A 13,620-nucleotide genomic window follows, 5' to 3' on the forward strand; every position below is an offset into this window, starting at 1 on the left:
TTCGTCTGGTTGGCAAAGAGATATGCATTGGGAGGATAGAGATGAGACACACTAACGTACTTATAAGTTTGTTCTTTTCTTTTTTTTTGTCTAGCCATCAGCCAGCCTCTTCATCTAAAGATGATCTATTATGTATAAGGTTGGACAGTTTAATGAATATTACTGATTGATATTTTCGTTGTTTACCTTTCAACTGTTTTAACAACACACACACACACACACACACACACACACACACACACACTGTTTTTCCACTATAAATTAAACGTAAAAAAATGACATTATTTGTGCACCAACTTAAAAATACGTACATATATAATAAACGAAAGAATATATACGTACATATCTATAAAAGTGAAAGTGTCTGTGTGTGTGGCTGTGTGTCTGTCTGTGTACATTTCACTACATAATGACTCTGTCAATTTTCAGTCTACAGACTCGAATTTTGATATACAAGGTACTGAGATTTGGGAAAAAACCCTTCGTAATCAGGTTTAAGTTCAACAATTTTACATTTGAGAACTCTACCAAACTCCTCCGCCAATTTTGGGTCTAAACACTTGAACTTTTGAATAGGTTCCTTGGCCATGGATCTAACTTAATAACTTGTTTCGACTCCAAAAACAATAAACGTTAAGGGTTCATAATGGAAGTCAAAGTAAAAAAAAAATGACCTCTGCAGTCTTTACTAAATTACTCAGATAATTTCTGGTCTAAACATTTGAATTTTTTACATAAAGGGTATTCAGAGATATGGCAAGCTTTTAATCGGTTTGGGTCGAAAATTTGAACTACCAATATATTAATGTATGTATGTATGTTTGCATGTCTGCCTACAACTTTCGACAGAAGCGACGGATTTTCAAAAGATAAGTATCGTTTTGAAGCAGACGACAAATACCGAAAGATTGGATATAAACATTTTTTTTTATTCAATTTTCACCCCAAACAAGGCACAGTGCCACTTTGAAGCAGGGGGCTACTATCAGGGACTTAATTAGCGGGGTCATTATGAAGGGAGATGAGTAGAAAGATGTTTGCTAACATTACACTTGACCTTCTGCATATCATTGCAGTTGGGAAAGCAGAATCCCGGAAGGGAGTCCCAAAGACCCGCAGTTCTGGGGAAGAAACTATTGGAGTAAAAGGCTTTCTTGCACCTAGGGATCTCTACTGTAAAGGGATGAGACTTAGTAGCTTGTCGGGTTTGTCGGGGATAGTTACGTCGGGGAGGTACAAGTGTTTGCAGTTCGTCAGAGCATTCACCATTGAAGTATTTGTAGAACAGGCAGAGGGATGCAACATCTCGTCGATGGGACAGAGGCTGAAGCCTAGATGACAGTTCAGGACCTATCAGGTTGCCGACTCTCTTTTGAACCCTGTCCAGGAGCGAGAGACAAGAAGCAGATGCACCAGCCCAGATGTGACAACAGTACTCCATACATGGGCGAATGGTTGCCTTATAGAGGTATAGGATACTGGCAGGCGTAAGTAGTTTTCTAGCACGGTAGAGGGAGCCAATCTTCCTTGCAGCAGCAATGCTCTCAATGTATCTATTCCAGTTCATATTCCCTGTAAACGTTAGGCCGAGGAGTTTAAAAGAAGTACTTTCAGGTAATGTGTTCTTGGCCATTGCTATTGGTGGTAGAGAAGGTTTCTTGTAGTTATTGAAGGAAACAAGCTTAGTCTTAGCAGTATTGAATGTGACCCACCATTTTTGTCCCCATTCCACTACGGATTGGAGGTCATCCTCTAGTGTTTCTGCCATTTCCTTGGATATGTGTTCATTTGTTTTCCCCTCATATCTGTTATAGAGAGTGGTGTCATCGGCAAATATACCCATCTCCGAAACAATTTTATCAGGGAGGTCGTTTATGAATATCAGGAATAATAGAGGTCCAAGGATAGACCCCTGAGGTACTCCCGCATTTATGTCGTATTGTTTGGATGTACGACCGTCGAGGACAACTTTGATTTTTCTATTACTTAAGAAGGATTTAATTACATTATGAATTCTTCCAGTGATTCCATATGATCTAATTTTCCTTAGAAGACCATCGTGCCATACCCTGTCAAAAGCCTTAGATATATCAAGGGCCACCGCTCTACCCTCCCCTGTTTTATCCAATGAACGGTATACACGTTCAGAAACTACAGTTAAGATATCTGCTGGCGAACGGGCTTGCCTGAATCCATATTGTTTGTCAGTCAGGAGTTTAGCAGCTGTTAGGTGCTGGACTAGGGCTTGATTAACTAAGGACTCAAATATTTTGGCGAAAAGCGGGAGGAGGCTAATGGGGCGATAATTTAGTGGGTCAGTTCTTTCACCAGAATTCTTGAAGACTGGTACCACAGAGGCGGTTTTCCAGCAGTCGGGAAAACAAGATTCGTTAAGGCATTTATTGTAAAGTTTGGACAGAACTGGAGCAACCTCGGCAGAGTATTTTTTTAATAGCACAGCCGGGATGAGATCTGGTCCACATGCTTTTGAGGTGTCTAGGGTTTTTATAATAGCATGTACCTGAGAAGGGGTGATTTTCAAATCGTCTAGTGAGGCGTCTGTTTGCAGAGGAAAATCAGGGAGTGAGTGGTGTACCGAGTTCAGTGTGGAGTTTGAGGCAAACCGACTGGCAAGCAGATTAGCCTTGTCAGTTGCCGTGCAAGCAACCTCATGATCGTTTGATAATGGAGGAATAGTTGACTGTCCATTATTTACTACGCTGTTGTAGATTTCCCAAAAATCCCGGGTTCCTAATTTCTGTGCTTCGATGCGTTTTCTGGTGGTTTCAGAGTAATCTGTCTTAGCTGTCTCTATCACTCTCTTACAATTATTTCTAGCTTCTATAAATTTCTGTTTATTTGAGCTGGACTTATGTCGGTTGAATCTGCGGAACGCATGCTGTCTTTGACAAATGGCAGCTGCACAAGCAGAAGTAAACCATTGGGGGGAGTGGGGCTTGCTATAGAATTTCCGTGCAGGAACATGTGCTTCAATAGCAGTTTTGAACCATTCACTGGTCTCATTTGCACACTGTTCCGCTGGAAGAGTAAAGATATTTTGCCATAGGGCATCTCTGATGAGCTCCCTGATGGTTTTCGAATAAGCCTTTTTGTAATACCTCGTTGTTTTGAATAGTGGGTTTTCAGTTTTAGGGCGAGAATTTAGGCTGATTTCTACCATTATCACAGCGTGATCAGCATTCCCGAGTGGGCTGTGGGCATTTGTTGTACAGTCAGTGGGAACCGTTGTCAGAAAGAGATCTAGTAGTGAGGCATGTTGATCTTGCTGGTCTGGGAAACGTGTCGGAAATGTAACCAACTGAGATAGGGAATGGGATATAGAGCTACGTCTGTGTGATTAGAGAATCCTAGCCAGTTACTGTGGTGGACATTGAAGTCACCAAATACATGTATTTGTGCGCTAGTATCGAGGGAGAGTGCTATATTTATGCTGTCTGAGACTTTGTTTATTAGGGTACAGTCTTGGTTTGAGGGAGAGCGGTAGAGAAAATACAAGTAGCTAATATTGTGTTGCATATTTAGTCTGAAGCACATAAAGGCCTGGTCCTCTGATTCTAGTTTTATTTCTCTAGTCAGGGGGAGGGTGTTACGAATATAGACTCCAAGTCCATGCCTATGTCTGTCCGAGTCCTTACGGTAGAGTGGGAGATAACCAGGCATGTTAAAGTGGTTAGAGGGAATGGAGGAGTGAAGGTTAGTTTCACTTAATGCTAAGATATCCGGGGTGTTTACAAGGAGAAATGACTCAACATCATCTAAGTTAGTTCTAAGCCCGCGGATATTAGTAAATGCAAGCCTCAAGGGAGGAGGCAGGTTGGTTTTCTTTGAGTTTGGTCCTGGTTTAAACGTAACTTTTGCTTGAGCTGTCATTTCATTTTATTTTATTTAAAAGTTTCAGTTAGGGTGAGTGAGTGAGTGAGGGGGTGCTGGACAAATGGTTGTGCAGAATACCAGACATGCAATACAAGTAGACTATCAGCTGTCCTCACCCACAGGATTGTGGCCTCAGGAAAGCCCACCGGGAATGAGTGCAGGGTCCCTTTCCATGCGCGACATGGCACTACAAACATCCCGATATTTTACAACTGTTGATGTATTTATTTATTTATTTCTTCACCCTCAACTGGACACCTTTGTACAGGAGAAGGGTGCTTTTTTCGCCGATATTTTCGAAAGTCATCCTCTCGTTTCGATTGTCTAGCCATAATTTAAACCTACGTCACTTTCAGTTTGGCGGTGGTCGTAACAGCAAAGACGTCAGGTTTTATTCCGTTGTTTTCCTCCTTCACGGTGCGGGTTCGAGCCTGCCTTCCTACTACCACATGTTTTTTGTTCAACATACACCTCCAAACACCCGGGCAACGCCAGGCTGAAATGGTAGTATATATATAAAATGAACGTGTCTGTGTTTGTGTATACATACATACATACATACACCCACACGCATATATATATATATATATATACATACATATATATACATATATATATATATACACTTATGTGATTTACTGATTTGAATATGTTATGCTCTATGCGCGTATATATCCCTCCCCCCATAAAACAGATTTTCTCATTATGCAAACAGCGTATTAATTAGTGGGCGATCGTCGAGCAATTTTGTTTTTTGTTTCTTCTATAACTAGTTTTTGTGTTCTGATATTCATATTAAAACACTTATTTCTATTTATTAAAAATGAAACTACAACTTTGTTATATACGAGTCATGGAATTGCATTCACTAGCAAATAATCTAGCTAATTTGTATATTCTTTTAAACATTCAGTTTAATTAATTCTCTATTAGTTTTTTTTCGGTTTTCTTATGGGTTGATCATCTTTCGTTAACTATTACGTGTAATTATATTCATGATGCTATTCTAAATTGTTTATACTTGTGTAATATTTACGTAAGAGGATTATAGTAACCAAACTTTTTCCTGTATATATTTATGTATGCGTGTATATATTATTTTTTAAAATTTGCCTATCGGTCAGTTTTTCGTTTACAGACATGAAACTTAATATATAGGGTATTCGAACCCATGGGAAACTTAATATTTGTGTCTTAACCGGGGAAAATCGGTGCAAAAGTGTGAAAATTAAAAAAGATGAAATTTTCCAGGTGAAAGGGGGTTTGACAGTATTACGAATATGCATGCATAACGTAGTAGCTAAATGTTCATGTTTCAATTTTCAGCCTTGCAGCAAACATGCCTTCATCGGTCAGACATTAATGCAAAAGGAAAAAAATAATTATAAGGTAAACGTTTTGGTTTCGATTCTAGGTGATGTCGCCCGAATCATTTCTTTAACTTTTAAAATCATTATTATATCTTCGATAAAATATAATATATTAATAAATATGAAACCTGCATCAATCAAAATATCATATTTAAGCGTATTTTACGACCGGCGAATGCCGGGTCGCCTGCTAGTATATATATATATATATATATATATATATATATATATATATATATATATATATATATATATATATATATATATATATAAAGCCAGTAGAATATAGCAAACAGTACATCTAATGGAAACAATCTGTTAGAGACTTGTATCTGTTTTTCATTTCCTAAAATGACATCGAACAACAGAAGTATTCGGGAAGAAGCATTATAAAATGTATTTTCAAATCTATATAAACGAATGCAAGCTACGCAAAAAGAAAAAAACAACAAAAAACACACACACACAAAACGCATAATACCAATATATAAAAACACAATCGTTATTTTGGCAGGTGTTTCTTTTTAAAATAACGCCATTTCTAAACTGATTCTCAGAATATTATATCTAGTTGAAAAATTCAAGAGTAGTTGCCGAAAATGTACGATTTCGCTATGGGAGAAGAACAAAGAAAAACAATTCCCTCTCTTATTCTCTTTTGTATCGTCATATATACAGACATAACAGGAAAGGATAGACACGAAGATAATTTGTTTCCTTAGATTAATCTATACTTGTTTATATTTACAGATAAGAACAGGTCTGAAATAATTTACAGCATCTCGTTAAAATTGCATCTAACAGCATTGAAGCCTGCAACGAACCAAATGAGCATCAGACCTAGCATAATTTCTGCAGGGACGAATCGTGGGTCAATATAAAGGTGGTCTTAGTCAACGCAAAATAGCAAAATATCTATCAACACCCTTTTCTACTGTTAATAGTGATCGTACAATTCACAACACGAAAGAGGACAAAGAGTGCACAAAACCTCATCCAGGTCGCACCGGACCTTCTAAAAAACCTTGATTTTTGTGAAATAAAAATATTGAAGAGGATCCTTGGTGCAAACCCTCTGACATTGCAATACAACCCGGTGTCAGTCCCAGAACAGCTTTCAGGGATCTTCACAAGCTAGGCTACTATGGTAAAGTTACGAGAAAGGAAACCTCTTCTTTGTCCTGCTAATATGAAGCGCAGAAAAGATTGGGTTCGTGATGATGGTGGAGAGACCTATGAACTTTGAGACCAATGTCATTTTCTCTGATGAGTCACGATTTGCATTCTTTCCAGACCGTGGAACTATATGGGCATGGCCCTGTTTCAGCAAGAGTTAAACTTAAAAAAAAATGCAGCCAACGCTGAAACATGGCGGTTCTTGGTTATGGTATGGGGTACAATTTGGAGTGATGATTGCTCAGACTTGGTGGAGTGCAAAAGAAATATCAGTTCTGTTAACTATGTTTCAATATTACATGAAGGACTCCTGCCAATATATTCAAGTGGTGATATGAACTAATTTAACCCCTTATGCATGAAAGACGGAGCTCCTTGTCACTTTGCTAGAGCGACACAACATTGGTCGAGCCAAAATGGTATTAATAAAGTTCCATGGGTAAGTCAGTCCCTGGACATGAACCTGATTGAAAAACTTTGGGGCATATTAGACCGGAACCATTTTCAAGAAGGAAAGGAAGCTATCTTCTAAGTCTGAACTTTTAGCATTATTGCGCCAGACATAGCAAGATATTCTTCAAGATTATATTCACAAACTGATCAATGCGCTTCCTTGAAAAGTCTAAGCATTAAAAACAGCAAGGGAACGTCAACCAAGTGTTAGCTATTAAGTTTGTGACCATTTAATTTTTATTTTGTTCTATAAAATATGTTTATTTGAAATAAACTGTTTCTATGGGTGTTTACTCTTTTCTGTCATGTCTGCATATATATATATATATATATATATATATATATATATATATATATATAAAGTTATCAAATGTATGTGGCGATTAAGCTACACTGAATATTCCGCGTTTCATCCACTCTAGGACTCTTCAGGCTTATGCTTATAACTTACTAACTAGCGCTACCTACGTATTGAGCACCTTTGAAGTAAATACTTAAAGTTTGCGCATAAATCTATACTTTCGTATATCAATTTTATGTGAGTAAATTAAGTAGTTATATATATATATATATATATATATATATATATATATATATATATATAAATGAAACACTTGGTATGTTTGTTTTCGATAAACTAAAAAACTACAGACCCGGTTTTCTTCACATCTTGCGACAGGTTTTTAGCTAATCCAATAGTGTTTTATATACTTAAACGGACAAATATTAAAATATTAAGAAAAAAATATTTTTTTCGAAATCGTTTGTTATCGGCAAACGTTTCTATGTTATGCAAAAGCAAACACTAGCATAAGAGGAGTGCCGATTGACTTAATCCCAAAAGCGAGAGACGCGAAATTTATTGCTTCGTCATTTTTCCACATGTGGACGCTTAAAGAGAAGATGTCGACGAATGATACTTAAGAAGGATTTGCCATTATTATTTCAGCAAACAGAAGTTGTTTTTCTTAATTAATGACCTGACGTACACGAGTCGAACCTCAAGTGCCAAATACAATGATGAAAGTAATCCATAATCGAATTTTGCCATATTGTCTTTTTTTATTTAAGAATTAATTTATTTATATTTTGTTCGTTTTTACGCATTTTGAGCTTTTTCTAGAACAATTTCCCGCTTTTCCGGTCGATTTTTTTACCACTTAAGTACCTATGTTACTGTGCTGAAAAATATAGTGGTTTGTTATATTAGGTAAAAAACAAAAATGCTTCCAGAAGGTGTGTTTTTAGTTGAAACATATTAAAGTCGAATCAGAAATTGGAAGTAAACAAAGACGTACAGAACCTTAACAAAACCACATTTGTTGTAAAAAAAAAATATTTTTTAACAAAATTGGTAGTACACGTTTTTTTGTTTTTTTTTTTGTTGTAAATAGAAGTTGTTGTTACATACGAAAATATGAATTCTTTTTATTAAAACTATACATTGGTAGGTGAAAGTAAAGAAAAGTTTTTTCCAAGAAAATTTTCGGTACATATTCATTTTAGTAACGTGCTGAAATAATAACCTTATTATGTTTCAGCCTTCTTACCGTGGGGAAAAGAGGATGTTTTGTAACTATTCTCTGCTTTCAACTAACAATTTATTAAAAAAAAGATATAAAATTCGAATTTAACTTGGACTAACAACGTTAACGTCGCATTCAACTTTGTAGCCGGTGCCTACTTGACAATGGAGGTCCGATTCGTGTACGTCAACCGATTAATGTTGTTTTTACCGTAAATTATTAGGTTAAAGTTTTTTTTGTCTTTTTTTAAGAACACTTTTTTTTAACAAAATTGGCAGTACACGTTTTTCTTTTGTAAACAAATGTTGTTTTTATATAAGAATATATGAATGCCGTTTTTCTTATTAAAACCCTAAATTGTTAGGTGAAAGTACCGAAAAGGTTTTTCCAAGAAAATTTACGGTATATATGCATTGATGAAATAATACCGTATTTTAAAATCCATTCTTACCATGCGGAGGGAAATGTGTTTTGTAACTATTTGGTGCTTTCAACTAAAAATTTATATATAAAAAAGATATCATGAAATTTAAATTTAATTTGAAGAACTATTTAAAAATAGCGCGGTACCAAAATACATAAATACCAAATTTACAAATTACTGTTTGTCAACAAATTAAAAAAAAAGAAACAGAAAAATACCCTCTTTTAGTTTGTATCACTATACTTATAGATTCAAAATGTTGTAAAAATAAACACAAAAAACAAACAAAATCAAATATATAACAAATAAATTTTATCAACGGCAAGATAAGTTACTCTTCTACTTAACTGGATAATTTTTTTGTGTTTTTATTTAATTAACGTTTATTCGGCTCGAAAAATGTACAGTTTTTATCGATGTATTTGAAAAATACAAATGGCGGCGAACTCGCTGTTGATTACGTTAAGTTTGGCAAAATGAGTTAAAACTAAGAAACTATACCCAATACTGTCAGAAATCCACCGAATATATGTCAGCTTATGTCATGCTAATATATATTCTGTGGGTTTCTAACAGTATTTTGTATAGTTTTTAGTTCTAACCCAGTTTCATAAACTTAACATATTCAACAGAGAGTCTGCCGCCATAAATTATTAAAGAATTCTGGCGAAAGGACTGACCCATTAAATTATCGCCCTATAAGCCTCCTCCTACTTTTTGCCAAAATATTTGAGACGATAATTAACCAAGCTCTAGTCCAGCACCTTACAGATGCTAAACTTCTGACCGACCAACAATATGGATTTAGACAAGCCCGTTCCACAGCAGACATCCTCACTGTAATCTCTGAACGCATATACCATTCACTGGACAAAGCGGGAGAGGGCAGAGCGGTAGCTCTAGATATATCTAAGGCTTTTTGACAGGGTATGGCATGAGGGTCTCCTCAGGAAGATTAGATCATACGGTATCACTGGTAGAATACTTAACATAATTAAATCCTTCTTAGATAAGAGAAAAATCCAGGTTGTCCTCGACGGCCGTACATCTAAACAATATGATATAAATGCGGGAGTGTCCCAGGGATCTATCCTTGGACCTCTACTGTTCCTGATATTCATAAATAACCTCCCCGACAAAATTGCTTCTGAGATGGGTATATATGCTGATGACACCACACTCTATAGCAGGCACGACAGGAAAACAAATGAACATATATCTAAAGTAATGACAGAAACACTAGAGGATGACCTCCAATCAGTAGTGGAATGGGGACAAAAGTAGATGGTCACGTTCAATGCCGCCAAGACTAACTGGTTTCATTCAATAATTACAAGAAACCTTCTCTACCACCTATAGCAATGGCCAACGACTCTTTATCTGAGAGTACGTCTTTCAAGCTCCTTGGCCTAACGTTCACAGGAAACATGAGCTGGAACAATTACATCGAGGGCATTGCCAGGGCTGCTGCAAGGAAGGTGGGCTCTCTCTACCGTGCTAGAAAACTACTAACACCCGAAAGTATCCTGTACCTCTATAAGGCAACCATTCGCCCATGTATGGAGTATTGCTGTCATATTTGGGCTGGTGCATCGGCTACTAGTCTCTCGCTCCTTGACAGGGTTCAAAAGAGAGTCGCAAATCTGAATAGGCCCTAAACTGGCATCTAAGCTCAGCCCCCGTCCCATCGACGAAACGTTGCATCCCTCTGCCTGTTTTACAAGTATTTTAATGGTGAATGCTCTGATGAACTGCAAGCCACTCGTGCCCCTACGACGTGAACACCCTCGACAGACCCGACAAGCTGCAAAATCCCATCCCACACTGTAGAGATCCCCTAGATGTAAAATATCTTTCTACTCCGGGTAGTATCTTCCCCAGAACCGCTAGACTTTGGAATTCCATTCCAGGTCACTGCTTCCCCAACTGTACTGACATGCAGAAGTTCAAGTGCAACGTGAACCAACATCTTGCTGCCCAAATCCCTACAAAGTACCCCAGTAGTTGTTTTCCCTGATAGTAGCCCCCTACACCACAGTGGCAATGTGCCTTGGTTGGAGTGAAAATGTAATAAAAAAATAAAAATAAAAAAGTTGTTTTATTATGACTTTCAGAGCTTTACCTATATTTCGAAATTCTAAATATACATTATCAAGGAAATACAGAAAGCTAATTTGAGAAGAAAAAATATTATGGAAGTTTGCAAATAGTTGTCGCGTATTCAATTCAAATTATTGTATTTACTTTACTAGCTATTCAGATAAGTAAATTACGTTTTTATTTTCATTGTTTTTCTTTTTAATTTAAATGTTAAAATAAGCAAATGTAGCAATAATTTCATCTGCGCTGATTTTAATTTAAAACTTTATATTGTAATTTAAAATGAATATCAAAATAAATAAACTATATGGCGAATGCATTTAGTAGCTTAATAATAAAGTAATATGAGAATAGGCTCATGTGGTCTGTCATACTAAAAATAGTATCTAGGTAAAAATGCATGAGCGATGAATAATTTATGAACTTAACACTAAAGCTAAATATAAGCTAAATAAAACAAAAATGTAGACTCTGTGGAAAAGAGACTAAATAATACAAATAGAAAAAGACAAGACATAACAGTACATCATGACCAAATTCAGCAAGCTTTACCAAATGACTTATTACAACCATGACTTTGTCAAAAGAAATATAAAATAGACAGAATTTAGCTGTGCGCGTCAACTCCCAGCTTTTTAATCAACTAGATTTTAAAGATACGGATAAATGTTACGTATATATATATATATATATATATATATATATATATATATATATATATATATAAACACATACACACATATACATACATGTGTATATGCACATATATACATATATATATACAAATATATATATGTATATATACACACATACGAATATATATATATATACATATATACATATATACATATATATGCATACAAATATATATATATATATATATATATATATATATGCTAACAAAAGTACCCGTCGTTGACTGGGTTCAAAAACAGCCTACAGAAAATTGACTCTGATTTATGAAAGTATCATAGGTTATGAAAAGGAAGGATTGTAAAGAGATAGCTTCGAATTTGGGGGTATCAAAACCAAACCAAATATGATGAAAGTAAAAATAAAATAGATAAACCCCATAATTGATTATACCATACCTGTTCACACTGAAACACTTATCACAATATTCTGTGGATCTATATACAAAAAAACTTGTTAAACGTTGTGACATATTTCTATTCTATGGAGGTCAGGTGCGAACGAACACCCCATAATTTTATTATACCATATTTCTTCAAACTGAAACATAATTATCAAAGTATACTTACGCTGATAGATATGAAAAGTCTTTATTAAAGTTTGTGCGTATTTCTATTCTATGGAGGCCAGGGGCGAACGCAGACCCCACAATTTTATTATACCATCCCTATTTAAGTTAAAACATACTTATCAAAGTATTCTTATGTACATCTATATCAAAAACACTTGTAAACGTTTTTTTTTTAAATTTTTTAATTTTTTATTTCCATACTTTGTGGACCAGGCGTGAACGCAGACCTCACAATTTTTATGACCCACCGTTCTGCCAGATCAAACATACCCATTCCTGTGTCTCGATACATCTTCTATCATTATATATAATCAGTTTTCTATAATAGCCAACCATATATGAGCCTATTCGTGACCAGACACACACAGGCGTTCATCTTTATATTATAGATATACATACACAAATGTTAACAATTATTGTGAATGAAAATAATAGTCTCTAAAACTCCTTAGCGATTTCGACATCCCAACAGATAGCATGTTGGAGTTGAAGGATAAGAAAGATAAATACACGTAACCCATTAGAAAGCAAGAGAGGACACAGACTAACAGTAAAACTATTTGATTCCAATATCGGAAGGATTATTTGAAAATGTGAAAAAACTTTCAATGCTAAAATTGTATAGCAAGCTCAATGTATTTGCTAAGATCTGTCTCCTTCTACCTAACCTCGTGACCGGCTGGAACTACAAAATCTACTATATGGTATGTTTGCCATTTATTATTATTTACTTATTTGGAGTAGTCATACAAGCCATTATACAAACTTTCTTTTTGAAAAAAACTTGTGGAGTTCTCTGGAGTTTGAGTAATAACAAGTCTTCCCAGGTGTCCAATACTCTCTACCTTTCGATAAACTTTGCAGTTGAATTTGCGTTATCGTAACAGCCGCTTACCATTGTTTCTCGTTGGCAATTACCATTGGTTTTCATTAGAATTTTGGTGGCAATAAGCGTTCCCAAGTTCCCAGTCTTCTTTGCACTCACCAAGCGGAGGTCTGGTCAGTGCTTCCTCTCCTCTTTCCACCCTCCTTGCCTCTCCTCACTTACTTGGTGTGATGCCAGTTTATAGTGACACACACGCACACACACACACATACACAAAGAGGAGTGGCGGAAAGCAAGGACACAGTTTCAGTTTTTATGATTCCATGTGATATTCCTTTGTGCGTTATGCCCAGTTTGTGGCTGTAGCTCGTGTGTGTCTCTTCAAAAGTTTTCCTTAATATTTCTGCAGTTTTCGTTATCCTTATCCGTTGTATCTTTTCAGCCATCCCTCTGATTCAAATTTCTCCCATTCTATATTTTTTAAGTCTTCAATATTGTTTCTAGCGCTCATTATGTATTATCATTTACTTACTAGGAGTAGTAGTCACACAAGCCATCAACAAAGATTGCTCTTGGAGAACAACTTT

The sequence above is a fragment of the Euprymna scolopes genome, chromosome 7 (genome assembly GCF_053919585.1).
Source record: "Euprymna scolopes isolate OS-2025 chromosome 7, ASM5391958v1, whole genome shotgun sequence".
Lineage (NCBI taxonomy): Eukaryota > Metazoa > Mollusca > Cephalopoda > Sepiida > Sepiolidae > Euprymna > Euprymna scolopes.